At 37.7% G+C, this 27,956-nt stretch overlaps 1 long non-coding RNA gene across 1 annotated transcript; it reads left to right on the top strand.

The window, feature by feature from the left end:
• Positions 1–22,959: 22,959 nt before the first annotated feature.
• Positions 22,960–24,466, top strand: LOC131637915 (uncharacterized). Its single transcript, XR_009294528.1, has 3 exons — positions 22,960–23,299; positions 23,518–23,945; positions 24,204–24,466. It is a non-coding gene; the product is annotated as an uncharacterized LOC131637915 (long non-coding RNA).
• The last annotated feature ends 3,490 nt before the right edge of the window (positions 24,467–27,956 follow it).

Raw genomic sequence — 27,956 nt, 5'->3', positions numbered from 1 at the left:
TGAAAATTAGAAGTTTTTAAAGTTAAGAAAAATTTAAGAAAGTCTGTGGAACCCGGTTCCTCCCCGTGTGGGAACGGGTTCCTGAAACCCTGAATTTCCTTGTCTCGGATTTTTACTATGGGAACCCGGTTCCTCCCACCTGGGAACTAGTTCCTGACGCTGCTAAAGCAGAAAAACTCCAATTTTATGACTTTTCTTCATTCCTACCTTCACTATCAACACCAAATACGAACCCGCACATTATAGTGACCAATTTTCATCAGCTTTCATGATTCTAACACAACAACAATGCAATATAACTATCATCCATCAATTATAACAAACCAATTGCATCATATTCATCAATTTGGGCATATCAGTGTCAGAATCTCATAAACCCTAACATCCTAAATAGAGGTTCAACCCTTAATCTATTCTACCATCATCAAAACTATAATACTCTTTAATAAAGAATAGTCACCCTTTACCTTGATTCACGGTTGGATTCTATTTCTCTTCGCGTTCTCTCTACGTATTCCTCCATGTTCTTCGTGCCTTAGCTCTCTCCCTTTGCCTCTTCACAAAACTTTGATCGTACAGAATGACTCCCTCTTTCCTCTTTTCTCTGTTTACCCCTAGGACCCCTAATATGGTCATCCCAAATTGCCCTCACTTACTCTTCACAATTGACCACTCTTACCCTTAATATCTCTAACACTGATGTTATTTTAGTTTACTAATTAAAATAACTCCACTTATTATTCTAATTATTCTAAAATACACCCAAATTCATCAATACACATAGGCATCACGCAAATCACCACGACATCACATGAATCATCAAGACATCACATAAGTCATCATAATCTCAAACATCACAGATCATCACAAACCATAATAAGGACTCAACATATCATCACGTTTTCAATACTTGAGAATGACTCATAGATTCACGCTAAAATAATTAAATAAATAATTAGTTTAGAATTCGGGGTGTTACTGTTAGACGCTGGCCTAAGGATCTAGAGGGGGGGTGAATAGATCCAACACAGTTTTTCCGGGATTTTTACAGACTATAGCGAAAGCGGTTCTGAATCGACTTGCGTCTATTCCGGACCACTATTGCAAAGGGTTATATGTGTTACAAAACCACAAGATATTCGAAATTCCGGATAAGGAGATATGCTATCGAATCAATACGTGTCACAACTGAATATCAATTAACTTCTAAATTGACAAACTTTGATTTACAACGCAGTAAGGTGGATTAAGCAAATAGACAAACACTTGGTGACAATATTCAAATTGATGCTAATTCAAGATGTGGTGAATTGTGATGTTTATGCAGAACTTTTAATTCACAATTTTAACACTTGAATCATTGATCAATTTAGCAATTATACCAATTATGAGCAGAATAAAAAGAAAAAGATAAAAGCGATAAGAACACGATATTTGTTTAGGCAGTTCGTCGACCGTCCTCGCTACGACTACGTCTGCCCCCAATTCCAAATTGAAATTGGGTAATCTTTCATTAATGTTGAAAGTAGTATATACAAAGAAGATAACAAAGCGATAAACGATAAACCAATTATGTCGATCCTTTGAATCTTCTTCCCCCTTAATCTTGAGCAAGATCAAGGTTATCCAAGAGCTTCACTTCGATTCCCTTCTGCAGTGTCTTGATTCCTTGAACTCCCCGTTCCTCAATCGTTACACTCAGCCGAATCCTCAATGAACGCCTCTTGATAAAAACCCCCAAGAACCACCCGTCGTGGAGGACAAAACCCGCAGATTTTATTCACCAACAAACCCCACAAACCTTCACCCACTAGGAATCTTCAATTCCGTTCCATGGACGTTATCGAACTCATCACTAACCCGCAACTCAAGAATGATTATGTGTAATTGTGTTGGAGATGATGAAGAACGAAGATGAGAAGCGTTTGTGTATCTTTCAGTCGTTGGTATTCTAGGAATAATTACCCTTGCACAATATATATGATTGCATAACAGTTAGAACCAAGAAAAACTGATTTTTGAACTTTCTTGATCAATTAGGTCGACCACTTGTAGTGCTTAGGTCGACCTAACAGAGCTTGCAGAATTTTGCTCCCAGTTAGGTCGACCTGTTGAAGGAGTAGGTCGACCAGAATCCTCTTCTGATGCATTCTGGGGACATTTTCACAGATTAGGTCGACCTAGTTGTTGTGTAGGTCGACCTAACAGGGTGGTGTGTAAAATTCATCAATTTAGGTCGACCTAAATGATGTGTGAGTCGACCTAGCAGGAGTATATGAATTTTTCTCCATTTTAGGTCAACCTGTGTTGATGGTAGGTCGACCTAACTGCTGCTTTTCTGCATTCTTCTTGTTTTGCTTGTGTTGAGTCAACCTTTAAACATATAAACATAATGTGTTGACCTATGAGTGATCAATGCTTGCTTTTCTTTAAGTTTTCTGCTACCGTCTTGTTGTTTGAATGCTTATTTGAGTTTGCCATGAATCAAAAACATCTTTGAGTGTAATCTTGTATTCACATACTCCCCCTTTTTGATGATGGCAAACCATTCGTCTAAGCTTTGGTAGTAAATGATAAAGACTCAACAGAGCTCCCCCGTACATCCAGCATCTATCTCTCAACAGGGCAATCTCTCAACAAAGCTCCCCCGTACATCCAGCATCTATCTCCCCCTTTGTCAACATCAAAAAGAGAAAACAAGAGAATAGAAGAGTAACAAGAGGACCATAGATAACAATGCTAGCATGTACAGTATAGTAGATAAAAGGTAGTTAATGATAGCATGAGACACATATGTGAGCAAGAGCAGTTTTTATGCATGAAGTCACTATAAGCATGTTGATTGATAGCATATTATAGTATCAATATTATTTTTGAAAGTGAACAACAATTACGTTACCGCTTTTTCAATATGACGCCTGGCTTGATGATGAACTACCTTTATGCTAAGAAAAATGTTAGCAAGACAGATATATATATACATAAAGTAAAGAAATAATATTACGAGAAAATAAACATAATTAGCCCAAATTAGAGATATCGAGTATCCCTAATTCCCTACGAATGTTGAAGTATTGCTCCGTTGCTAGAGGTTTGGTGAAGATGTCAGCTAGTTGCTTCTTGCTTTCTACATGTTCAAAAGTAACGTCTCCTTTCTCTACATGATCTCGTAGAAAGTGATGCCTTATTTCAATATGTTTGGTACGTGAGTGTAAGACAGGATTTTTACTCAAGTTTATGGCGCTTGTGTTGTCGCACATGATAGGTATGCGATCAAGCTTAATACCAAAGTCAAGAAGTTGTTGCTTGAGCCATAATATTTGTGCACAGCAGCTTCCAGCAGCTACATATTCTGCCTCAGCAGTGGATAATGCAACCGATACTTGTTTCTTACTATGCCAACTTATCAATGAGTTTGAGAATAGATGACACGTTCCACTAGTACTTTTTCTGTCGGATTTGCAGCCGGCAAAATCTGAATCGGAGAATCCTACCAAATGACACTCATTTCCTTTTGGATACCATAGGCCATATGTAGTAGTTCCACGTAAGTATCGCAGAATTCTTTTGACAGCTTTCAAGTGAGATTCTTTTGGGGAAGATTGATATCTTGCACACATACACACACTAAACATAATGCCTGGTCTTGAGGCAGTAAGATACAATAGTGAACCTATCATTCCTCGGTATAATTTCACATCAACTTCTTTACCTTTCTCATCTTTGTCTAGATTTGTATTTGTTGCCATAGGTGTGTCAATTTCCTTTGCTTCACTCATTCTAAATCTTTTGAGCAGCTCCGTACAATATTTAGTTTGATTCACAAACGTTCCATGACTGAGTTGCTTGATTTGTAGGCCAAGGAAGAAATTTAGCTCACCCATGAGACTCATCTCAAATTCACTCTGCATAAGCTTAGAAAAGTCTTTGACAAGTTTTGCATTAGTCGACCCAAATATAATATCATCTACATAAATTTGGACTAAGAGAATATCCTCATCTTTTCTTTTAATAAAGAGAGTAGTGTCAACTTTACCTCTAGAGTACCCTTGACTAAGGAGAAATTTGCTCAAACGTTCATACCAAGCCCGAGGGGCTTGTTTAAGACCATATAGAGCACGTTTCAGCTTATAGACATGAGTTGGATACATGTAATTCTCAAAGCCGGGTGGCTGAGCAACATAGACTTCTTCATTAATATAGCCATTTAGAAAGGCACTCTTAACATCCATTTGGAATAGTTTGAAGTCTTTAGAACAAGCATAAGCAAGTAAGAGGCGAATAGCTTCGAGACGTGCTACAGGAGCGTATGTCTCTTCATAATCAATACCTTCCTCTTGATTGTAACCTTGGGCAACTAATCTAGCTTTGTTTCTAGTAATAACACCGTTTTCATCAAGTTTGTTACGAAAAACCCATCTAGTGCCTATTACTTGATGATCTCCCGGATGAGGGACTAAGTCCCAAACATCATTCCGTTTAAATTGGTTTAATTCTTCTTGCATGGCCATTAGCCAATGCTCATCAAGTAATGCATCCTTAGCGTTTTTCGGCTCAACTTGTGAAACAAAAGCAAAATGATGACAGAAGTTACTTATCTTTGAGCGTGTTGTAACGCCCCTTGAGATGTCCCCTATTATATTGTCAATTGGATGGTCTTTCACGTTTGTCCAGGCCTTGGGAAGTTCTTCATTGTTTGAGATGCTTTCTTTTTCATTTTCATTGTGAGACTCATCTTTCTCTCTCTCAGCATCTTTCTTTACAATACTTTCATCCTCATCTTCCTTATCCTTGACAATGTCTTCAGTGGATGGACCTCCATCATCAAATGAAAGACCTTTCTCGACATATTTTGCATAAGATTCATCAAAAGAAACGTGTACTGACTCTTCTACTATAAGTAATCTCTTATTATATATTCGATATGCTTTGCTAGATTGTGAGTAACCAAGGAATATGCCCTCATCAGCTTTAGCATCGAATTTGCCAAGATTATCCTTACCATTGTTCAAAACAAAACACTTGCAACCGAATACATGGAGATGAGATACATTTGGTTTTCTACCTTTTAGTAATTCATATGGAGTTTTGTTCAGTATAGGACGTATTATTATCCTATTCAAAACATAACATGCTGTACTAATCGCGTCAGCCCAGAAATACTTTGGTAAATTACTCTCATTTAGCATTGTTCTTGCCAGCTCCTCTAGAACCCGATTTTTACGTTCAACTACTCCGTTTTGTTGAGGTGTTCTAGGAGCTGAAAAGTTATGCTCAATTCCATGTTTATCACAGTATTTTTCAAAAAGAATGTTTTCAAACTCTCCACCGTGATCACTTCGAATTGAAACTATTTTGTTGTTCATTTTGTTTTGACATAATCTTGCAAATTGTGTGAAAGCTGGAAAAGTTTGATCCTTACTAGGTAGAAAGATTGTCCAACAAAATCTCGAGTAATCATCGACAATGACAAAACCATAGGTGTTTCCACCTATGCTTTTAGTCCTTGAAGGGCCAAAGAGATCCATGTGTAGTAGTTCAAGAGGGCGAGATGTTGAGACCACATTCTTTGATTTAAAAGAGATTTTTGTTTGCTTTCCCTTTTGACACGCATCACATAGATGATCTTTTGAAAACTTCATCTTAGGTAAGCCGATTACTAAATCTTTTGAGACAACTTTATTAAGTAAGTCAAAATTTATGTGGGCGAGACGTCTATGCCAAAGCCATGAGTCATCGCCTAGAGCAACTAGACACTTGGTACTAGACTTAGATACCTCATCCAAGTTTAGCATGTAGATGTTGTTTACTCTTAAGCCCTTAAACATAATGTCTCTTTTCTTAGTATGTTCTATTGTGCATCCAGAATTTGTAAACATTACTTTGAAATCTTTGTCGCACAATTGACTTATACTTAAAAGATTATGTTTAAGACCTTCTACTAGCAGCACATCAGTTATAGTAGTGGTAGAAGGGTTACCTACACTTCCTTTACCAAGTATGGCTCCCCGATTGTTATCTCCATAGGTGACATACCCCTTTTTCTTTGCTTGAAACTCAACGAAAAGAGATAGGTCTCCAGTCATGTGTCTTGAACATCCACTATCAAGGAACCACAACCTTTCGGCAATGTCAAGACACTTTTCCTGCAAGATTAATTTAAGGAGGGAGGTCCCCAATTTTCATTGGGTCCTTGGTAGTGAGTACACAATTTGTTGCACTTAGGCAACCATTGAAATACTCCTTTAGGAACTAAAATTCTCCTAAATTTGCATTTTTCAATGGTATGTCCCTTTTTGCAACAATAATGACAGGTAATATGATGAGAATATGGAGTTTTGCTAGTTGATACTTTTGGTACAAAAGTGTATTTACTATATAAAGGAGTATACGATCTTTTGAACTTGTTTGGATCAACCGCAAAAGTCACTTTTGGTTGTAGAGCCTTGTCTAACTTGGCTTTTAGATCTCTCACTTCTTTTTGCCAAATGTGACATGTCTCACAACCAAACCATGATGTAGGATCTATTTCAACTTTGTCCTTTTGAATGTCTAGCATAGATTGTTTTAAAGCTTCCATATCCTTTTCGGTTTTCTCAACTTTTGATTCAAGATATGAAAATATTTTCTTATTTGAGGCCAAAAGTTTGAAAGCTTTAATTGCATCTCTATGTAATTCTTCAAAAGCAAGTTTTAGTTGAGAATGAGATACCTTATCTACGAGTTCAGGTTTAAGATGACTTACAGCTTTCTTTTTCTTGTTTTGATGAGCCATGAAACATAGGTTTGCTAATTCTTCTTCATCGCTTGATGAGCTTTCACTAGATGAATCACTTTCCCATGCTATGTAAGCTCTTTTAGATTTGTTATGACCTTTGCTTTGGTTCTTCCCTTTTTCTTTCTTAAGATATGGACAATCCGGTGTGTAGTGACCGGCTTTCCCACAATTGAAGCAAAGACCTTTGATCTTTCCTTTGTTGTCGTCATCTTGTTTGAGCATGTTTGATTGCTTTCTATAGTTGATCAAGCCTTTGTCGGAATGTTTTGCTCCATTTTTCTTTAGATATTTGTTGTATCTTCGCACAAACAGTCCCATTTCCTCATCATCGGAGTCTTCGTCATCACTTGTGTCACTATCCTTTGGCTCTCGTTTTGAGGTCTTGGAGCTCGAAGCTTTTAGAGCTATTGACTTCTTCTCTACCTCTTTCTCCATGTTCTTTTCTTTCTTTGTCCTTTTCTCATGCATGTCAAGGCATTTAAGATGCTGTTCATGTTCCTCTAGTTTCCCAAAAAGAGTGGTAATGTCTAAAGTGTTGAGATCATTTGCTTCCTTAATTGCTGTAACTTTGGGTTGCCATTCCCTGTTCAAACACCTTAAGATTTTGTTAGTAGCAACTGCATTGGAAACAGGTCTATCTAGAGAATTTAATCGATTTTTCAGATGAACGAATCTCTTCTGCATGTTTTCGATGGATTCACCATCTTCCATGTGGAAGAGTTCGAACTCTTGAGTTAACGTATTGATCCTAGCTAGTTTGACATCATCCGTTCCCTCGTGGGCAACTTGCAATGTGTCCCACATAGCTTTAGCTGATCTACAATGGGAAACGCGATAGTATTCATCAACTCCTAGAGCTGAGATTAGAATGTTTCTCGCTTTCCAATCGTATGCATATTTCTTTTCATCTTCAGCATTCCAAGTATCTTCTGGTTTTGGAACAACTGCACCAGCTGCATTTGTCATGGTGATCTGGAATGGACCATTGACAATAGCTGTCCAGATGTTCCTATCAATTGCATTGATATGGACACACATACAATCCTTCCAATAGCCGTAGTTTTCGCCGTTGAAAACTGGAGCTCTATTATGAGCCCATTTAGGTCCGGAAGCCATCTTTCCAATAAGTGTTTCACGTAGCACGGAATAAACCAGAGCTCTTGATGCCACTTGTTAGACGCTGGCCTAAGGATCTAGAGGGGGGGTGAATAGATCCAACACAGTTTTTCCGGGATTTTTACAGACTATAGCGAAAGCGGTTCTGAATCGACTTGCGTCTATTCCGGACCACTATTGCAAAGGGTTATATGTGTTACAAAACCACAAGATATTCGAAATTCCGGATAAGGAGATATGCTATCGAATCAATACGTGTCACAACTGAATATCAATTAACTTCTAAATTGACAAACTTTGATTTACAACGCAGTAAGGTGGATTAAGCAAATAGACAAACACTTGGTGACAATATTCAAATTGATGCTAATTCAAGATGTGGTGAATTGTGATGTTTATGCAGAACTTTTAATTCACAATTTTAACACTTGAATCATTGATCAATTTAGCAATTATACCAATTATGAGCAGAATAAAAAGAAAAAGATAAAAGCGATAAGAACACGATATTTGTTTAGGCAGTTCGTCGACCGTCCTCGCTACGACTACGTCTGCCCCCAATTCCAAATTGAAATTGGGTAATCTTTCATTAATGTTGAAAGTAGTATATACAAAGAAGATAACAAAGCGATAAACGATAAACCAATTATGTCGATCCTTTGAATCTTCTTCCCCCTTAATCTTGAGCAAGATCAAGGTTATCCAAGAGCTTCACTTCGATTCCCTTCTGCAGTGTCTTGATTCCTTGAACTCCCCGTTCCTCAATCGTTACACTCAGCCGAATCCTCAATGAACGCCTCTTGATAAAAACCCCCAAGAACCACCCGTCGTGGAGGACAAAACCCGCAGATTTTATTCACCAACAAACCCCACAAACCTTCACCCACTAGGAATCTTCAATTCCGTTCCATGGACGTTATCGAACTCATCACTAACCCGCAACTCAAGAATGATTATGTGTAATTGTGTTGGAGATGATGAAGAACGAAGATGAGAAGCGTTTGTGTATCTTTCAGTCGTTGGTATTCTAGGAATAATTACCCTTGCACAATATATATGATTGCATAACAGTTAGAACCAAGAAAAACTGATTTTTGAACTTTCTTGATCAATTAGGTCGACCACTTGTAGTGCTTAGGTCGACCTAACAGAGCTTGCAGAATTTTGCTCCCAGTTAGGTCGACCTGTTGAAGGAGTAGGTCGACCAGAATCCTCTTCTGATGCATTCTGGGGACATTTTCACAGATTAGGTCGACCTAGTTGTTGTGTAGGTCGACCTAACAGGCTGGTGTGTAAAATTCATCAATTTAGGTCGACCTAAATGATGTGTGAGTCGACCTAGCAGGAGTATATGAATTTTTCTCCATTTTAGGTCGACCTGTGTTGATGGTAGGTCGACCTAACTGCTGCTTTTCTGCATTCTTCTTGTTTTGCTTGTGTTGAGTCAACCTTTAAACATATAAACATAATGTGTTGACCTATGAGTGATCAATGCTTGCTTTTCTTTAAGTTTTCTGCTACCGTCTTGTTGTTTGAATGCTTATTTGAGTTTTCCATGAATCAAAAACATCTTTGAGTGTAATCTTGTATTCACAGTTACAACTCTCCCCCACTTAGAATATTTTCGTCCTCGAAAATATATTTCAAGTGAAAAGTTTCGGATAGTAGTCCTTCATCTGACTCTCCAGTTCCCAGATAACATTTCCCTAGTCTATCCTCAAAATCAATCTGATATAATCGACAGAAATCATATCTCATGCATTCAATCTTAGCTCTTACGTCGCATTCGACCACCCCAAAGGTGTACCACTCGCTAAATCTCCAAAAGGTTAACGACAATGAAACGTTGAGGTGCGACCCATACAATACGCCCATAACTAAATAATATAATTACAAAATCTATGGTATGATCGCACCTGATCAATACTGCAGTAATGCATTCCATCTACCGAACGTGCCAACCTTAGACACACTTTTCCATCTGAGAAATAAAACAATACTTACAATTTTCACCAACTACTTCCTTCAAGAAACTCAATAATAATATCCCTATACCATTGAATTTCAACTATCTGACTCCTCTCAAGTCACACCAGCAATTATCCAACACGTTACATTCCTCTTTTAATGCACTATTCTTATTACACATTACAATCATCATCACCAAATTAGATTTCTTAGTTTTACCCAATTCCGACTCTCTTTACTCATTCGTTTAAAATCCTCCCTTACCATTCATGGTACTAATTTACCATTAGCAATACTTACACACACTCAAAAACAAATTCTTGAGTTACTACATCTATTAAAACATTCCAACTATCGGAACGAGCACACACATGTAGTTATAATCACACTCATCAGTCTCAATATACCATTGCTTACAAAATAGCTCAAACTGAGTCTCACTCTTCTCTAAGAATTAAATCAACTTCTTCCTTCATAGAGTATAATTCCTCATTATATCTAGAAATCTACAATAACACCTTACAACAGCACAAAATTATTATGGCAGCATATAGTATCATCTCATCGTCTTAACTTTGCCTAATACATACTCGTTAACTACGTACAACTACAACAACATATTCATCATCTCGACATTTGTTCAAAAGGGTTCTAATTCTCCGGTACAACATCCTTACATCAACTAGATCCTAAATCCAACATATAGATCAATACATGTTCTCTACGTAGGCTCCCGACATATTAATTCCTCATTTCCCACGAGTAGTACTCATAACACCACTCCACATCACACTTTCGTTGTGCAACTCCGATTACCCGTCTTAAGTCATTGTCCAATAGGTTGCACTCTTTCATATTCACTTCTTCATAATTTCACACAACATGTTGACTGATTATTCTCAGAGCTTAGTATTTATCACATCTTATACCATTAAGGTAACAAACAATCTCATCCCATCTATATGATTCCGTATACTATCAACAAGAGATTAAGGGTGATCAAGTCCTCAATTTGTCAATAGATAGCCGACAACCATATTTAAGCATAAACTGTCGTTACTACATAATAGTGTCCTTTCTGAGTTTGCACTTTGATTTGTCTGGACACATAAGCTACTACTTCCTTATTTTGCATCAATACACCACCCAAACCCGTCAGTGACACATCACAATATTCCATAAACGGTTCTGCCAGATTCGGAAAAATCGATATAGGAGCACTATTCAACCTCTTCTTCAACTCTTAGAATCCTTCCTCACATCAATAGGTGTCATAAATCCTTTACAATTCTCCTTTTATACATGTCGTTGCTTTGGCATCACAAATACGACTTCAACCGTTCTAAAGTTTATTTCACCTTTAATAATAATTCACTCCTCACTAAAATCCATCGACACTTAAATCATCTTTATTACCGAACATCTCATCAACTTATTCATCAATGACATGTTCTACTCAACTTCGTTTCAAACAATCGCAGTAGGAGGCATTCCTATTCAGCAAGTTTCACGCTTCCTCAACCGACTTCACAATCTCTCCTCATAGGATCACTCTACTGTATTTATAACTCTCCCATAAGGTAGAACATAATCTCTCATCTTCGTAGGTTCAAACGGCACATTAATCCGACAGTTGGAACTCAACGGCACATTAATCCGACAGTTGGAACTCAAAATATGAATTTTCCAACATCATCCAAAATGCAACATCGATATCGTGCAGCGATACTCTATACGATATCTCCAAAAATCCTCAAATGGTACATTTAATTCCTAAAATTGCTTCTCAACAAACCTTTTAATTATTCCTTTAATCCGCTCAACTCTGACACTAACATCCCGTGCAGTACAAACAAACAAGTCTAGTTCTAAGAACAAGTGTAACCGCAACTTCACCTCTCTCTAACACCATCTTGTCACAATTAAATATTTTACAGCTTCTGCAAACATTTTTATAACAAATTTCATCTCTTTAGCTTTCCGACGCTTCAAACGAAACTCAAATTGGATGTCCAGAACTCCAGTTATGAATTTTCGAAGTTTCATAACAATTCAACAATTTTCCTGCGTTTTGCTTACGGAAATTCCGCTCCAAAACTCATCCTCTTCAAATAAATCACATTATTAACATCTCCTTATCATATCTCTTCTCTTACAAACTTCTTATAACTTGAACAACACATTCCATCGCCGAAGTGCAATTTCTAAAACATCACGACAGCAATCCTCTTTGCAAACTTGACATTGACTCTCTTTCAAGAAGCAAGGCTTATCCCCAACTTCGCTCAAACCAACTCCTACAACAAAACAAACAAGTACCTACAGTGATTCACTCACATGTCGCGCACCAAGGGATAATACACCGACAGTATTCAACTGTCGCGCAACTCAACTGACTCGACACTTGGCCGGACGGACCGATCTGCTATAATACCACTATTGTAACACCCTTCTAAATACCCCAAAAAACATAGTAGATAAATAGAGTTAAACATGAATTCAAGGGCGTCAAAATTTAGAACAATTATACATTCCATGTGTAATCATGCTCTATTGAGAAAACAACATATAATTAATTCAAACTCATGTTATATCACAGCGGAAAATCAATAATATTTGGATACTCCATGAAACACCATTCATAAGGATCTAAGCCTTTTCTTCCAACAAAAGAGAATTATCTAAACCAAATAATAAGAAATAAAAGAGTATGATAACTCTAAAACATACGTTCCCAGTGTTACAAGTATTCAGAGCATGACACCAACACCTAATTATTAGACTAAAAGCAATAACTCCTTAAAATCCATCCTCACCAAACATCCGATCCCTCAATTTGATACAGTCTCATTGATTCCCCCGCGTCACCAGAACAGAATCCAGTCTCACCTCCCATATCCCTGACTTGGTTATTGACAATACACACACGATTCCACACAATGGGAACCAATGTCACCAAGATGCATATGCATGCAAACCATCGAGCATGCAACATCATTCATCAAAACACATGATAACAACATTTACCATGAATAACATCCATTTGCATAACCAGCAGAAGCAATCACATAATAACAACACACGTCATTGCATATATTCAATTATGCAAAGAACAAACCATTGCACATCATTAATTATGCAAAACAAGAATAAACCACATTTAGAGAAATCGATACTTTTCAATATAAAATCAAGTAATTTCCGTTTTCTTTATTTTATATGGAAGAGTATTTAATTTAAGAAACAACGTCCAAAACAGCGTCTAAAACAGACTTACGGTTTGAAAATTAGAAGTTTTTAAAGTTAAGTAAAATTTAAGAAAATCTGTGGAACCCGGTTCGTCCCCGTGTGAGCTTGGGTCCCAGAATTGCCTCGTCTCGGATTTTTACTATGGGAACCCGGTTCCTCCCACCTGGGAACCGGTTCCTGACGCTGCTGAAGAAGAAAAAAATCTAATTTTATGACTTTACTTCATTCCTACTTTCACTATCAACACCAAATACAAACCCACACATTATAGTGACTAATTTTTATCAAACTTCATGATTCTAACACAACAATAATGCAATATAACTATCATCCATCAATTATAACAAACCAATTGCATCATATTCATCAATTTGGGCATATCAGTGTCAGAATCTCATAAACTCTAACATCCTAAATAGAGGTTTAATCCTTAATCTATTCTACCATCATCAAAACTATAATACTAATTAATAAAGAATAGTCACCCCTTAATTTGATTCACGGTTGGATTCTATTTATCTTCCCGTTCTCTCTACGTATTCCTCCATGTTCTTCGTGCCCTAGCTCTCTCCCTTTGCCTCTTCACAAAACTTTGATCGTACAGAATGATTCCCTCTTTCCTCTTTTCTCTTTTTACCCCTAGGACCCCTAATATGGTCTTCCCATATCTCCCTCACTTACTCTTTACAATTGACCACTCTTACCCTTAATATCTCTAACACTAATATTATTTTATTTTACAAATTAAAATAATTCCACTTATTATTCTAATTATTCTAAAAAACGCCAAAATTCATGAATACACATAAGCATCACGCAAATCACCACGACATCACATGAATCATCAAGAGATCACATAAGTCATCATAATCTCAAACATCACATATCATCACAAACCATAATAAGGACTTAACATATCATCACATTTTCAATACTTCAGAATGACTCACAGATTCACGCTAAAATAATTAAATAAATAATTAGTCTAGAATTCGGGGCGTTACACATAAGATGTCCTACAAGATGTCATAACATGTTGAGTTGAAGGCCTTTAACATCTGGAACAACATGTTGCTTAAAGAAACGCAAGACATCATGCATGCTGAGTTGGAAGATTCAGTATATTTTGAATAATGCAGAATATTTAAAGAATAATATGCAATCATTAAAAGGCATAAATTTAAGCGTCGAAAGAATCAAGAAGAATATTGAAGAATAAAAGACTTTCTTTAATTGGATGCAATTTAGAAAGATTTGATAGAAGACCTATTTTTTAGCAGTAGTTGTTACTAGTTTATAACATCAATTATGCTGCAATTAGAAGCCATATCCAATTGGGAATAGGTTATAAATAGAAGCATTATAACCTAGAAATTTAGGCTAGCCGAGAATAGAAACGATGTAATCATTAGGGCTAGGTCAAGTAAACCTCCCGGCCTGTGGGAAGGTTACCATTGTGATCCTCGAAGCTTGTAGGGAAGAGGAGTATTGTTCTTGAAGGAACCTTTCAAGCAACTTCAAGATAGGAATCTGAAGAATGAAAACAATAGAAGGAGAGAAGGATACTAAGCCGTTGATACAGTTACTGGGACTGGAAACTATACAACACCATTGTGATGGTTAGGAGTTAGCAGAGGTTCTCATGTCTTAGATGGAAGATTTTAAGATAAATATGTCATTGGGTAGGGACTAGGTAGACCGTTGGTTGTTTACCTGTAAACCAGAGGATGTTTACATCAAATAGTACTACTGATAGTGAATATTCTTCCTGGCTTGGTATGCCCTCATAGTAGGTGTGATTTCACCGAACTGGGTTAACAAATCTTGTGTTGTTTATGGTTTTTCTAATTACTACGTCTATACCTTGTTGCCTGAATGTTGGATCAGATGTATTAGCATCCTGGGTGACATCTGAAGTCTGACTTACCAGAATTTCAAATATGTTTCATTCATCCACCTATGATCTCCAATCTCAAGGCATCAAACCTCAAATCCATCAAAGTCACCAGATTAGGGTTTTGATCCTATCAGGGACTGAAATCAAGGCTTTCATGTGGGAAGAGTGAAGGATAGAAAAACACTTAGAAAGGGGGGGTTTGAATAAGTGTGACTTTAAAACTTGTAAGATAAAAACAATGAACACAACTATTTTTATCCTGTTCGTTGTCAATGAAACTACTTCAGTCCACCCCCTTAGAGTGATTTACCTCAACTGAGGATTTAATCCACTAATCCAACTGATTACAATGGTTATCCACTTAGAAAACTTCTAAGTTTTCTAGAGTATACAGATCACAACTTGATCACTCTAGAAATTCACCACTTAGAAAACTTCTAACTCTTCTAGAGTCTACTGATCACACTGATCACTCTAGGAACCTTTTACAATCAATGTAAAATAATGTTTACAAGAGTATGAATTGCTTCTTATAAAGCTATAATCACAACAGTGATATTTCTCTTAAGGTCTAAGCTTAACGCTCACTAAATATTACAAGAGTTTGTGAGGTTAAAGATGAAGTTTGTGAGCTTTGAATTTGACAGCGTTTCGGTATTTTGCGCAAGAGTTCTCTTCCTGCTTCTGATCAGAACTTCTATATATATATATATATATATATATATATATATATATATATATATATATATATATATATATATATATATATATATATATATATATATATATATATATATATATATATATATATATATATATATATATAAGCATTGAGAAGATGATCGTTGGGTTTCATTTAATGCTTTGCATGAATAGTACAGCTTTGCATTTAATGTTTCACACTTTTCTCAACCACCTCGAGCCATGTTTTCCTGCTTTTACTGACTTTGCCTTTTGTATCTTCTAACGTTCCTTTTGTCAGTCAGAGATTAGACTTAATAGCCCGTCATCTTGTACTTGCTTCTGAACTCATGTTTGAATAACAACGTTTGAATATCAGAGCCAACAGCTTGGTGCAGAGTGTCACTACCGCGAAAATTAATAGAGTCGCCACTAACATATTTATCCTTAAAAGGAATGGAATGCCAGCAAACCACAAAACAAAACAACGGTCTCACGACCAGAGAAAAGGGTAAGGGAGTCGGTTACGCGGGGGGGAGGTATTATCACCCCTCGCGCCCATCGTACTCGATGGTATCCACGCCTGTGTCTAAAACTATGGGTGTGTAAAGAAAACTATGCTAATCTGGACTAAAATGAATGCAGAATGTAGGGAAAAGAAAGGATTGTGCTCGCACGAGCCCTACCCTGCTGCCTATGTATCTGTTTTGCAGAATCAGAGCTACCGTAGCTCGGTTAACTAGTTTGTTTTGTGTTTTTTAGGTGAACAAGTTACATTCACACTCCGCTGCTCGACCTTCGGAGACTTATACTTGGGAATGGAGCGGAAATAACAAGCTCTTAGGAAAAGAAAATCAAAGAGTGTGGTTTGTGTTTTAAAGAATGCATGAGGAAAACCTAAACTAAGGGGGAAAACTTGCTACCTAATGTTATCATACAAAGGGTACAAGTCTAAGCTAAGCTAACAACCTACGAAGGAGAGGGAAAGCAAACAAGAGTATCACACAAACGAGCTCCGCTCGTAAAGCAAACAAAACCAACGGTACTGACCGAGTGGTGGAAAAGCGGTCCCGCCATAGCCAAGGGGAGCGAATCACCCAAGTCAACCAAGCATTAGACCTCACAAAAATGATCGGGCCATATACAAGAGGAGCGGATCCCTCTCAGCAACCAAGCCGTCACGGATCGGAAAGTAAAATAGTGTGTGCGTACACCGAGCATCAACGTCGAGCAACGCGAGCTATAGGAAATGCGGGGGTCCGGCTACATGAACCCTTTTTCCTGACATACTCGATACCATGATCTTGGGTAGGATCAGAAGCGAGCCACGCGTAGCGTACGCATACTGAACAGACACGATGAGACTAGGCAAGGGTTGATTGCTAACCCTTTCCGCGTGCATTCCATGAGGACTTAACGAAGTTCCATATAGGACTTATTACACCGTGACTCCCTGCCGCAAAACACAAATGTAAACACACCAACAAAAACAGAGCCTCTTTCGAGGGCTTAGTGTTGAATGCAGTATAGAGCAAGCAACAAGAATGATTTGGAAATATTGATCCGGGAATTATCGTCCTCAGAGATGGAGAGATGCCATTCAACAGTTTCTACAGTTTCGAGCTTGAGTTTGAATGAGCAAAAAGTAAACAAAGATATAGACAGTAAAAGAATAAACACATTCTTAGAAGAGAAATAACTTATCAGGAATGTAAATATATTCACTCTTCACAAACATACACTTACCGACCCATTATACTCAACCTACGATACTCATCTATGTCATCACGTATCTCTCACATAAGTGTCCATCTCTGGAGCACAAACGAGGTCATCTCACAACTAAGGTTATCTCTAACACGAAGTCACGAGAACATCCGTGTTCTCACGTCAGCGATCTCTCGCGCCCCGCTCAAACACGAAAGCATTAAGAACAGATACAAATGGTGAATGCTAGCTCTAAATCTATCTCTAGAGTTCAGAACCAACAGATTATCATCCTAGATAAAGATTCAAGAGGTTTATCTCTAAAGCAACTCAAATCTCCAGCACAGAGCAAAAATCCAGAATAACAATCAACATAAATTTGTAAAGCAAGTTAAACATAACATTATAATCGGTATATCTACATAAGATTCAAGTAAATATACAAACAAACCCAACACAAAAGAAATACACAAAGAATAGAAGAGATAAACCAAACATCTCGCGGGTTGTCAGCTCCGGTTGATGAGAAATCCACCTCCGATCTTCCAAGTGCATGACCCGGTGTTGTCTTCTAAGCTAATCTTGATCTAAGAATGAAAATGATGGAGTTGGAACCAAAAACTCTCCAAAACCATACCTTAAAAATGTTACAAATGAAGAAATATAAACCCATTTTCCGCTACGGCCGCTTAGCGGCCAAACCTCGCTGAGCGGACTACACGTATTACAAAAATATCTAGAACAGTAAACAGGGCTCCGCTTAGCGGCCAGGAAAATTGGTTCGCCCCTGGAAAGCGCGCTTACACGCCGCTGAGCGGACCTCTCTGCACAAATCTTGCTTATTTGATCCAAAATCGCGCAATCGGAGCCGTGCCTTCGACACTTTATTCCTCGAGGCTCCAATAAGCATGAATACCTATAAAAACAAAGGAAAAACTATTAAACGGTATATAAAACATATGAAAACTAAATAATGTGAATATATACACAAAAGTGGGGATTTTATTACAAAAACGGAATGAATAGAATCGATAAGTGCCACAATTATATACTCAAAATAACAACATTTTGGCACTTATCAAACTCTCCCCAACTTAAAACTTTGTTTGTCCTCAAACAATGTCAAATAAATCATAGAATCAAAAGCAATAAACCAAAGAATTGTGAATCAACAAGTTTTGAAAACCAAAAACAAATGTATGGCTCACACAAAAATGTATAGACAAAGTAAATACTTACCACTATCCTACAACGACAACATGTAAACGAAACGAATCCTAAGCACAAAAAGCATACAAAACATTCTAACACAATACATGCTATCTCATGAATCACACCTAGCAAAATTTCATCAATGGATGAAGAATACACAAAGGTGAGGGACTTTTAACACTCATCCAACAATCTTGCAAACAAAAGATTAAATTATGCATTCATCCAAAAATCACATTGAAGATACAAAAGCAAGAATCACAAGGACTTTTCAAGGTTGTAATGTGGCTTGGTTAACAAACAAGGGATATGTCCTAAGGCTAATCGAAACAAAAACTTGCCTAAACCTAAGGGAGTGATCAATCCACCAAAGATTCAAACATCAAAATCTCGATTAAACTTCTTTCTTAACAACAAGTTTCTCAAACCAATCACAATACTTATTAGCACAATTATTCGTTTCTCTTTTCTTTTTGTTTTTCAAAACTTTTTCACATTTTTTTTTCTTTTTCTTTTCACATTTTTTTTCTTTTTTTCTTCTTTCTTTTCAACCTCATAGCAACAACCACATAAGTAGCAACCATTTCTCTCCCCAACTTGAATTCAACCACACCATTATATGAATACTCCCTACTTTCTAAGGTAAGGTAAAAATTCATACCAAAAATCATGGTTGAGGGTTCAAGAAAACAAAGAATCAATCATCTATGCAAAAATGAGAACTAAACACTCAAAGATAAGCATTTAGCAAAAACAACATGGATATTGACAAAAAGCTCAAAAGGGTTAACAAATGATCACACACTCACAAGGTGAATTGACTATTTGGTTTTGGTAGTTGTGCTCAAAATGAAACAAAATGCCTTGATCCTTTTCATGCTTTTATAAAATCAACATAAACAAAAGATTAAGCATAATAAAATCCAGTTAAAACAAAGATTGTGGCCTCTAGCATATGTGAATAATGGAAAGCTTCCTCACATTTATGGTTTGGGAACTAAAGTGATTCAATCAACAAGCAAGTAATGCAAAAGAATGAATGGTATGGTAATTGTACAAATGAAAAGTTTCCTAAACATGCTATGCTATAGAAAGCGATAAATGAGTACCTTGAATGATACAACTTCAAAAACAATATCCTATCATACATCCTCAAGTTGAAACACTCAAGCTTTGGAAAATCACCTCAAAAATCTTTGAATCACCGACAAAATTCGAGTACAAACAACCAATGCAAGAATTAGAAAAATAAAACTAGTATCTACTATTAATTAGCCTTGGTGAAAGTGGGAAAAATGAGTGAAACAAGTGGAATGGGAATCCCACTTGTACAGAGCAAGAAAACAGAATTTTGCTGTCATCGCTTAGCGGAGCTAGGCTCGCTTAGCGGATGACAGAAAAACCAGAAAAATCAGAATTACACCAGCTGTTCCAATCACTCACCACTTCACCTAAATACCTCATAAACAGAAATATAATCAATATTTACAACCGTTGGGGTGCCTCCCAACAAGCGCTTGTTTTACGTCGTTAGCTCGACGCCTTTATTGTTTCGGTGTTTGGAAAGTAGCTTCCTTCCGTCATGCCATGGTGACATCTCACCGCACAAGCCTAAAGAAAGTGTCCTAACCAAAACACTCAACAAACGTTACGGGTACAAATATATACAACAATTATACAAACATAAAAGAAAACACACATATACAAATATGTACAAGAGCAAACACATATATACAAACATGAAACACATATAACTATTAACATACATAAAGAGAAAGTTGGTGAATGTTGGATGCACAAGTTGAAAAGTGAAGATTTGTAAGTAAAGAGCTATTCTAAGATCAACATGTTTCACCAACATTCACCAACAAAAGTATACTTGTATGTAACATATACAAGTAAAACTATATGGTGAACATAAACAAGTAAACATGTACAAGTAAGTATATATACAAGTGAAACTATACAATACATACGATATATACAAAGCTCAAAACCACCAAAACTGTTGCAATGCAATCACAACCATCCCCGGCAACGGCGCCATTTTGTTGAATGCAGTATAGGGCAAGCAACAAGAAAGATTTGGAAATATTGATCCGGGAATTATCGTCCTCAGAGATGGAGAGATGCCATTCAACAGTTTCTACGATTTCGAGCTTGAGTTTGAATGAGCAAAAAGTAAACAAAGATATAGACAGTAAAAGAATAAACACATTCTTAGAAGAGAATTAACTTATCAGGAATGTAAATATATTCACTCTTCACAAACATACACTTACCGACCCATTATACTCAACCTACGATACTCATCTATGTCATCACGTATCTCTCACATAAGTGTCCATCTCTGGAGCACAAACGAGGTCATCTCACAACTAAGGTTATCTCTAACACGAACTCACGAGAACATCCGTGTGCTCACGTCAGCGATCTCTCGCGCGCCGCTCAAACACAAAAGCATTAAGAACAGATACAAACGGTGAATGCTAGCTCTAAATCTATCTCTAGAGTACAGAACCAACAGATTATCATCCTAGATAAAGATTCAAGAGGTTTATCTCTAAAGCAACTCAAATCTCCAGCACAGAGCAAAAATCCAGAATAACAATCAACATAAATTTGTAAAGCAAGTTAAACATAACATATAATCGGTAAATATACGTAAGATTCAAGTAAATATACAAACAAACCCAACACAAAAGAAATACACAAAGAATAGAAGAGATAAACCAAACATCTCGCGGGTTGTCAGCTCCGGTTGATGAGAAATCCACCTCCGATCTTCCAAGTGCATGACCCGGTGTTGTCTTCTAAGGTAATCTTGATCTAAGAATGAAAATGATGGAGTTGGAACCAAAAACTCTCCAAAACCATACCCTAAAAATGTTACAAATGAAGAAATATAAACACATTTTCTGCTACGGCCGCTTAGCGGCCAAACCTCGCTGAGCGGACTACACGTATTACAAAAATATCTAGAACAGTAAACAGGGCTCCGCTTAGCGGCCAGAGCTGCCGCTTAGCGGCAAGGAAAATTGGTTCGCCCATGGAAAGCGCGCTTACACGCCGCTGAGCGGACCTCTCTGCACAAATCTTGCTTATTTGATCCAAAATCGCGCAATCGGAGCCGTGCCTTCGACACTTTATTCCTCGAGGCTCCAATAAGCATGAATACTTATAAAAACAAAGGAAAAACTATTAAACGGTATATAAAACATATGAAAACTAAATAATGTGAATATATACACAAAAGTGGGGATTTTATTACAAAAACGGAATGAATAGAATCGATAAGTGCCACAATTATATACTCAAAATAACAACATTTTGGCACTTATCACTTTGCCAGATGCATGTCTAAGTCCTACTTCTCATGTTATAGGATGATGCGGAAAGCGGTAAAGGGGACAAGGAGACAATACCGAACGGATAGAAAATCCTCAATGAGCTAGCAAGCGTAAGCAGAAAAGTCCGGAATACTTCGCGTAAGCCATCATTAAGCAAAGCAAGTCAGAAAGCATTGTCGTGAAAATAAATCACGAGCGACATGTGGTACACGTCGAGCATAACCACATGAGCAACCTGCAAGAGAAACAATCCAGACAATACAAGAGTATACATCTCAATGAATGAGAGATCAGGTGTCTGGCATCGAAAATTGGTTCGTGTCCCACAAATAAAGTGGAACACGACTCAAATCAATCGCACTGGAAGCGAATTCGTGTCCCACAAATAAAGTGGAACACGAAGCAATCGAAGGCTCTCTCGAAGTACCTCTCACATCTCAACAATCAAATCAGTAATAACAAGGAAGCACGCTATAGAAAATACTAGCAATTAAGTTCTAATTAAATCGTAAACAAAAATCTAACAAGATTAAATTATTTTTCATGGCATTTTTATCTAATAAATAGAACTAAACTATGTAACAAAAATTAAATTCTAACAAGCAAAGGAAATTACATGTTTTGTTCCTTTTTTTATCAATGCGAAAAAGCTAATTAAACAATTGTTTTTCATACATTTTTATTTTACTAAAAATAATAGGCAACAAACTAGTTAAAAAAAGAACTAAATCTAATATGAATTATGCACACAGGGGGGTTTGTGGAGCAATTATAGTGTAAACAAGTGGTAAGGGCGCAGGGCCCAGGAAATTAGCCCAAACAGAGTTTATATCACAGTTTTTGGCACCAAAAATCATGGTGTATCGGGCTCAAAAGGAGGTGTAGCATGCAGCAACTGTCTAGGCCCAAGGATCCAATTCAACATCATACTTTCTAATCACATGACTATTATTATTTTCAATTAATGTCAATTAGTTCCAACTAATCAGATTTTTATATCAATTAATTTCTGATTAACAACAATTAATAGGATTAAAAAACAAAATCAAAACAGAAAGGGGATTAGGTTACATGTTTGGTAGCTTTCACGTTAGTAATGTTTCCCTTATTCAACGTACAAAGAGCGCCGCTCCTCCCAATCTTCTTCTCCGATTGAACTCGTCGACACCACCATGAGCCAACGTCTCGTCCTCCGCCCGTCTCAATCTCTCGATTCCATCTCCGTCTTGAGTTTCCGATCTCTCTCAATCGAATGCATTCTCCAATTCAAATTACCGGAGTTTGTCCGGTGTACCTCCACTACCGATGATGTTAAGAAAACTAGAGAACATTCAAGAACCGGTGAGTTTCGCTTTTCCTCCTTCCTCTTAATCTTCTTTTCGTGTGATTTTTGAACTTTCGTACGGATCCTTATTGCGTTGTTCTGATTAACGTTTTCTTGTGCTTCTATTGTTCGTTGTTGAAATTCTGAGATGAAGATGTGAGGATTTCTAAAGAGTGATAAAGGTCGTGGATTCTTGATGACTGATGATGATGAACTTCAAATTATTGTTATGCAGGTTGCTAGCTGTGCAAAGTTGAAGGTGATGATACTCATGAAAAGTGGAGATTGAAGATGATGAATCGGTTATTCAAGATGAAGATTCGAGAGAGAATTGAAGAAGTTTGTTACATTTTCGGTTGGAGGCGAGTTCTAATCTATTATGTTTTTCTTATTCTCTTCTCTGTTCTTTTTGTAATAGAGGTTATTGATTCTGGACGAAGGTTGATGATGAGGATGATGAACACGGTTCAGAGATCCAGAGAGAGTGAGGGAAAATATGAAGGAGATTGAAGGTTTTTGTGGTATGAATCTAAGAATTCTATTGATGGTGATGGAGATGGTTGAGATGAGTATTGAAGATTGGAGAAGTGTTGTGATTGAAGGTGAAGATGAATGTTATGAAGAAGGTCGATTCAGCGATGGTGCAAAAGATTGGAGAGAGAGGTAAAATTTGTTACGTTTTTTTTGGAATCCTGTTATCGATCTCCCTTTACTCCCCCCTTTTGGTTTTCTGTTATGCCGATTTTATTTATTGCTGTTATGAGCTTCCTATCACCTCCTTTTCTTTTGTGCTGCTGGTTCGTTTTTGTTCGAACCGAAACCGAAACCGGTTCGGTTTATTTCTGCCTTGTGAAGCCATGAGATTGCAGGGTCTTTGTGTAGCTTCTTGACTGAATTTTTATTGATTTCTTGATACAACAGGTTTGTTATGCAACTCGGATTTGGTCCCTCGATGCGCAGAGCTGCCTCTTTGTCTTTTGCGTCGGAATATGATGTTGTAACCAACCATGGTTTAGATGTAATTAATTCCTTTGCCACTATTTATGTAATTCAAATCATTATAAAATGGATATGCTGGAATGTAGCGTGTATGAACTTTATGAATTTTGTATAATGATGGTTGTACGGAAAATTGAATGAGAACTTGAATTTTTGGATGAATAATAGTGTATGTTTTTGTGTTAGACTTGAAATATCAATGAACAATATTCTCTTTCTAAATGAATTTTGAATGAGTATTTTCCTTCAAGGCTTCCAATTTCATCTTCTTTTGAGGAATGACTTTGATTTTGAGTTTTTTTAAACGATGAACATTTGTTGAATCAGGACTGAATGAAGAATTTTGGTCTTGTAAAACTATACCATCGAATGAATATGAGCCTTTGGATCTTGATGGTCTTTGAATAACACTCATGATCTTAACTTGATTTGAATCCTTGAGGAACAAACGTCTTAAACAAAATATGAATAATAGAATCAATTAGATCATCAAATCAAATTCATCCTCACATCATTGGGACCTTAATTCTTTAATTCAAACCAAACTTATACGATTAAAAGTATAATGGCGCCCTGAACATGATGCTCTCTTTAAGCTTATAACTTTGTACCATGAATCATTCTTTTGTAATTCACCTCACAAGCTCTTGACTTAATGATCTCAAAACAACAAAAGTTCTTTATCATTTTTCTTTGATTTTTGAATGACGAAATAAACGTCATCCATAACTTATAGCACAGACAGAGGGCAAATTTTGGGGTGCAACAGCGGCCCCTATTCAAACTTCTTGAACCTGGCGAGTGAGAAATGAAAGTTTCGAATTGTTGAGGTGGAAGGAGATTGAATACCAGAATGAACTCGAAAATTTGCGCTCTTGATCAACAGAAGATTCCATCTTGTAAGAAGGAATGTACCACCCCGCAAGAAGGGAGAAAAAACTTCAGTTGACCTGGATAATTAAATAGCTCCAACTTGCGATAAGAAGGAACATGTAACCCCACAGGCAGGGGAAAAGACTTCAATTGATCTGGGTATCAAGAGAAGGCACATCTTCGATTGATCAGATATCAGACGTAGTAGATGTCTTCCGAACAGGAATCGGGGATAGATGTCTTAGTCGATCTGGGAATCGAAAGGAGATATTCCGGTTGATCTGGGCATCAACGGGTAGTAAGTATCTCTGGTCTGGGTACCAAGGCAACATCTCCATCTGATGCAATTAAATAATCAGGCAGATATTCCAACTGATCTGGGTATCAGCGGCTTGCTCCTTCGTAAGATCGACGAGATTCGGAGGCGGTTCCCTCAACTGAAAGTCTGGTTTATCAAGAATAGGAACAATATCTCTTCCAAACTGTGTACGCCGGGAAAGGAAGTCTTTAAACTGATCTAGGCTCGATGCTAGAAAATAAGTAGAACAATCCTCTTCTGAATGACAAAGTCAATCAGGAAGATATCTCCATCTGATCTGGGCATCAGTGGCTTGCTCCTTCGCAAGATCGACGAGATCCGGAGGCGGTTCCCTCAACTGAAAGTCTGATTTATCAGGAATAGGAACGGATATCTCTTCCAAACTGTGTGCTCCGGGAAAGGAAGTCTTTAAACTGATCTAGGCTCAATGCTAGAAAATAAGTAGAACAATCCTCTTCTGAATGACAAAGTCAATCAGGTAGATATCTCAATCTGATCTGGGTATCAGTGGCTTGCTCCTTCGTAAGATCGACGAGATCCGGAGGCGGTTCCTTCAACTAATCTGAATCTGAATATTAGGATAGGAACAGATATCTCTTCCGAACTGTGTACGCTGGGAAAAGAAAACATCCTCAACTGATAGTAAGCATCTAGACTGGGCAGACGAGTTCTTCTTCTGAACGAAAATAAATCGTCAGGACATAGATATTTCCAACTGATCTGAGGCATCAGCAGGCTTGCTCCTTCGGAAGATCGACAGAGATCCGGAGGCGGTTCCTTCAACTGAACTGGAATCAGGATAGGAACAAATATCTTCAACCGATCTGGGGACATCGGGAATAAGCATGACTTTCATCTAATCTGACAATGTCAGGGAGAGGGAGACAAACTTCTTCTGATTTAGACATCAGGATAAGCGCCTGTAATGATTAGGCGAATTGCTCTCTGAGAGGCATTTGTATCTTGATAACTTTCCTGCAAAAAGAAACAGATATGGTATGATTTATGCATGATGCATGTATGAATGTTTGTGGAATAACGTTCCTGAGAAGGAGGACCCTATACACTTTGAGAATGCAATGTGAATGATGCATGATTCGGACGTTGCTTAGGGAGACAGCGGAGGAGCACTGAATTGCTGAAGAAGTCCTGGAGAGAGTATGGAACTCTGCGGGGAGGACAAGATGAGTGACCAGATGTCACTATTGCGAGCTGGCAAAGATGGATCAGAAATCTGCTGGAGATGATCAAATCTAGACGCGAGCTCTGGCTGGGGAACAAATCCTGCTTGGGGATTAGAACATCCCAATTGACCGCTTAGGGAATACCCTGGCAACTTCATCGGAGAAACAAATTCTCGACACTTCGGGGATGTGGAGATAAAGGCAAGTCATGAAGACAACTCGGATGGGGAGTACCACTTGCTGGTGTAGGACGCATTCCGCTGGGGAAATCCTTGATAGACGCAGATTCTATTGAGGATGCATGTGAGTTTCTTCTGAGGAGAAACTCAGTGGGGAAGATGAATACTTCTGCATAATGATCCACTGAGAAGATAAGAAATCCGCTGGGGATAAGGAACTTAGCATAAGAACCTCTTGTTAAGACAACTCCACTGGGGAATAAGATGACTCTCCTGGGGAAAACAGGTCAATCTGTTGAGGAGAGAAATACTCTACTAGGGAGAATGAGGAACTTAGGTAAGGAATCTCATTAAGAGCTTGCTGGGGAATCAGATACCATTCTATCATGATTCAACTAGGGAGAAGACACTCCACTGGGGAATGAGGCTTCTGAAGCACGGAGATTGCATTGAAATGTGCTTTGCCGAGGAACAAAGAAAACTTCGTATGAATGCACTCAGCTGGGGCATGAGAATCTCTCATTCGGCTAGATCTGCCGATGTGTTGACATGGTGTACTCAATAGGATGTACCTGCATGATAAACAGATGAAAATGCCCCAGGATATAGCATGACATCTCCACGGGATTTCCTCATATGGTAGAGGATGGTGATGCTCACCCATAATATACAAATGCAGGAGCAAACAGATTGTCACATATCTGGGCTTTGAAACTCTCCAAACCGGAAATGAATTCAATGAGCTGATAGGCAAATAGTGATTAGAATGTCAAACATGCATCGTCCGAAGTATCAAACATGCATTGGTTCTCCAAGAGAATGCCACCATGAAGTGGGCTTAAGGGGTCAAGCAAGTGTTTACTTCACAGAGACCAAACAGAAATTGGCTTTCAAAGTGTTATGCAGATTCGCTTTGACTATAAGGATGCCAATAGGTGATGGACTTTCGGTATCTAACTGCTGAGTATGACGACCCTGACGGTTCTCAAGTTCATAAGTTGTTTAGCTCACACCCGAACTGTAAATTGGACACCTCCTGATGAGGAAAGAATGCCACTGCATAGTGCTTTGCCGCAGCCTGTAAAGACTTTAAAGAAATTTGTCTCGTAAGGACTTCTCG

Source organism: Vicia villosa, unplaced genomic scaffold, assembly GCF_029867415.1.
Source record: "Vicia villosa cultivar HV-30 ecotype Madison, WI unplaced genomic scaffold, Vvil1.0 ctg.002110F_1_1, whole genome shotgun sequence".
NCBI lineage: Eukaryota > Viridiplantae > Streptophyta > Magnoliopsida > Fabales > Fabaceae > Vicia > Vicia villosa.
This window is presented reverse-complemented; position numbering and strand designations above follow the sequence as displayed.